This window comes from Mastomys coucha, unplaced genomic scaffold (assembly GCF_008632895.1).
Source record: "Mastomys coucha isolate ucsf_1 unplaced genomic scaffold, UCSF_Mcou_1 pScaffold22, whole genome shotgun sequence".
Lineage (NCBI taxonomy): Eukaryota > Metazoa > Chordata > Mammalia > Rodentia > Muridae > Mastomys > Mastomys coucha.
In genome coordinates this window covers 194,081,709-194,085,971 of record NW_022196905.1, presented here as the reverse complement: position 1 = coordinate 194,085,971, position 4,263 = coordinate 194,081,709, and the positions used below count along the sequence as shown (strand labels likewise).

Sequence of the window (4,263 nt, the reverse complement as noted above, 5' to 3'; positions counted from 1 at the left end):
CACATGAAGAGCACCATTCTTGAGCACAACCCCGCCTAGACATCCATGGCTTAGGAAGTCCCATTACAGAAATGTCTCTCTCCCAGGCACAGTCCCCAATATGCATTGCATCCCAAAGGCAGGGATCACCTCACACTTTTTCTTGCAAAAAAAAAAATATCCCAAAACTTAAATACTAAAGATCCCTTCTGCACAAACTTGGATCAAGTTTGTCTATAGCTCTCTAAAGCCCTAAAGAAAACAATGTGGTCTGAGTTGCCCCTGTTGCTCCTGTTCAGTGAGAGATGATCAGAGATTCGCTTGTCTGAACAACGGATTGTTCAAATCCAAAGGCAAACAATTCCCAGAATGAACTGTCAACTAATAGAAGTGGTTTCTGGTTTTCCATATGCAGTAGCCAATCCATGTTGAGGGAATGGTGCATAGATTTTCTCTCCATTTCAAGGTCCCTGGGATCTGCACCCATCCCCAGCCACCTGTGTCTGTCCTGGATTTTCTCCTCATGCAATTTCTTTGACTGAATGATCTCCAAGAGTTAGTGAAGGATCAAAAAACAAGGGCACCGGAGGGTATGGCGTACCATCACCCACAACATCCAAGTCCTGCTCAGGTTTATACATCTGAGGAGACAACTAGAAATGCAGTGGACAGCAGGGATCTGCAGAAGGGCTTACAGGAACTGGTCTGTTGCAGGGTATCTCTTCAGATCCCTGGCAGCATTTGAAGAAGACCTGATTGGTGTCCTGGCAGATATGGGTAAGGCAGTGTCCGCTCATCAGAAGAGACTGATTGGAGCAGTGAACATTATCCACAAAGGCTAAGCACCTCTGACTGGAACGGGTGGTATGAGCCTGTTGAGCAGCCCCATGTGTGGCCAGCATTCCCACAGCTGCCTATGTAATAAGGCTTCTGTTCCATTGGGCTGATGGCATAACCTAAGACATTTTGGCCGCTTTAAATTCTCTCTCTCTTTGGCCAAAAGTCCCTCGGGGCCAGTTAGGAGACTACTACCTAAAGCTTTGTGTTCCATTTCAGATTAAGTAAATAGCAGTGCTTCTCTTTGAACAGGTGTTGCAGTAGTTTAAACTGATCAATGTACAAAGTTTGCAAATGAATTTGCTTTTCTATCATAATAAGAGCCACTTCTCTAGTTGCATAGACACCAGCATGTTTTAGGGGATCTTCTTGATCACTGTCTATGCTATCACCTTCATGTCTCCATGTCTAATCTGCAGTAATGGCTTCCTGGTCCCCATTACTCCAACTGTGTTCATCCAATATCGTGGAGCTCCCTTCGCTTTGGTTCCTCTCTGTGGTCTGCGAGTCCAGCTCTGTTTTAGCATATGAGCTCAACTGGCACAAGAGAGTTTCACTCATAGTGCCTGGGTTGCCCTTCTTTATTTGAGCATGAAGTGCTAGGGCATTCCTCCGAGCATGTTCAGCACAGAAAGACACCCCATCTGTCTTATCTGGGTTTGGGGCAACACTAGTGCACCTTTATCTATTTTTTGTCAAAAGGTAACTAAATTGTTTGAAGGGTATATTCTTGTCTTCGAAAATAAGCTTAATGCAGAAATCTTGCCTCTCTGGACATGGCTGAGAGCATGGGCAGTGAGTGAACGAACAGGAAAGGGGCTCCTGAGAGCTAAGCACTGGGGTGATCCTCCCCTACTCATTGGCAAGACATGAATTCGAATCCTGATCACACCAAAACCTTCTCTCTACTGGCCTTCTACACATGCCAATATTTCCTTCAGTATTTTGAGCAGCTCTGTTTGACATGGATCTTCTAGGGATTGGTAAAAACGTAAGAGAAAGTATGGCTTAATCAACAGATTCATAAGGAGTCACAATGTACGCCATCATTGACAAATGTAAATGGTATCAGGGATGCACATTGTTAAATGCAGAGTCAAGGCAGGCAGGACCCTGTGTTTCTGGAGACACAATCCATCTTCTCAAAAGAACCTCTAAAACAATGGGTAAGTATCTGTGGAGGATAGCAGGACTCTTGTGAATGGAGAAGTTGAGAATGCTAGGTTTTCACAAAGTTAATCCTCATTGTCTTTCTGTGTCTCTGTGTCTCTGCCTCTGTCTCCTCAATCTCTCCCTTTCAGAATACTATCATCTTAAAAACTTCCTCCAGTAAAACACAGAAACCAAGACCAAAACACAACTACAAAACCCAAAACTAGTTAACCTGACAGATTACAGATGATCCATAACTTACAATGAACTGTTAATTGTTTTACATGTTAGCCAAAGCTTTGAAATGTTTTAAAGTTTTCTTATTCTTTAAAATTACTCATAAACTGCTATATTCTGTGGATGCCAGAGGAACAAGCACTAAGTAAACTTGAAGTCTAACTGATGGTAAAGAAAACAAAACTTCCAGTCAGCTACTTTTATTACCTGCCAGAGTAATTCATACATTTCAAGCACATTCCAAGTTGTAAATACTGTTAACTAGATCTGGAGGAAAACTGACCATGTGCGTGTATGGCCCACTTATTACCCTATTGCATACCTTATTAATGAATTTGCTTTTCTGTCATAATAAGAGCCACTTTTCTAGTTGCATAGACACCAGCATGTTTTAGGGGACCTTCTTGGTCACTGTTGCATACCTTATTAAGTAGAGGGGCAAAGTGATTCTTGCTCTAGAGTCATCAAATTACCAAATTCTAATTCTTTTTGAAGGTTCTTTGAATGTGTATAGATGAGTATAGTATTTCAAGGGGTCTAATCAAGACAACGCTTCTGAACTGATGTGTTGAATAAATGCGTAAAAGTCACCTCTTTCAGACTTCTTACTTTCCTTAAGTCTAGAATGGCTTTCTGAGAGTAAGTGTTGGAAAAAATTAGTAATGTCTTACCAAAGAACTCCAGCATTTCAAAGGGAGAACCAAGGAGAACATTTTGATTTCTATAATTAGCCATAAAGGTAAGATGTCCAAAGGTATTTATTTTTCACCTCAAAAGTTTGGCAAGTATTTGTGAATGAGCAATGTACATTCTTTTATTATTATTCTTTTATTTTTCCTCATAGTTGTTAAAATTAATCTAGTGATTAGGGAAGTTTTCGGAAACTCTTGATAGTTCTTATCATCTAAAAATGTTTTATGCCAATGTAATGATCTCATCAACTGCTTATTTGTAGATGGACAGCAAAGGTTAAAGATGGGAGTGAAAGTAAAAGTCAAACTCCCCAACCGATATGAGGAAGAAAATAGTGTGGTGTCAGTAGAATGGCTCAGATAGGAATGGCATTAGCTGCCAAACCTGACAACCTTAGTTCAGTCCTAAGGAACTACATTGTGGATGGAAAAGAACTAGCTCCTAAATAGTTGCCTTCTGACTTCTACATGGATATGCCTACCCACAGACATGCAAGCACACAACAGAAGTAAATAAACAACAAGCACATGAACAAGTAAAATTAAACAGGAGATAAGATTTTGCTGAGGTGTTTATAGGTTACAAAATTATCCGTGTGAATTTTTCAAAGAAGTTGCACACCCAGAATCTGATGTGGAAAAATGATCCCATCATAAACTGTAACAACAACAACAACAACAAAAAATCAAGAAGAAAAATATATTGGCTGCTTCTCAACAAAAAAATGTTTTATAATCTAAGGAACACCTAAGAGACACCATCAATCACTCAAGGAATTTGAAAAGTCCAAGATATTAAAGTATTTTCAGTTAAATGTCTACCTGGCACTTTTCACCAAAGTAAGCAGAGGACATGAGACTCTGGAAGGCAAGAGATTTTCCTACACGTTCTTGTACTTCTGAGTGGTTCTCTTAGTTCCAAGTTCAATGGAGTAGTGCCTATTACTACAGCAGGTACTGTCACTGATGCAATGGTTTTGCACAACGGAGAACACACACACTCAGATCATAATGCACAAAAGCAAATCAGGCCTTTAATCTGCAAGAATGATCTATCTGGACAGCCAGTCCAACAACACCCACAGGAAGCTCCACTCCCAGGCACTTTGACAAACCCAGGATCAGAGGTGAGGAGGAACCAACATCTGTCCCAACACTGGGAGAAACTGGGACCAGTGGTACCAGGCACACAGGAACTCCATCAGCCCAGTGACTCTCCTGAGTAGACCTTGGGCACAAGTTCTGCAGCCAGTCCCACAACACATAGAGAAAGCCCCACTCCCAGGTGATCTAACAAGTCCGGTGTCACAGGATCCCAAAATCACAGGATCACAGAGACTACTTGACTCTGTGGAGTTCTGACAAA

General features: G+C 41.2%; 1 pseudogene; it reads right to left on the bottom strand.

Annotated features, from left to right (window-relative positions):
- Positions 1–356: 356 nt before the first annotated feature.
- The window catches only part of LOC116104799, an 8,298-nt pseudogene continuing 4,391 nt past the window's right edge, over positions 357–4,263 (bottom strand).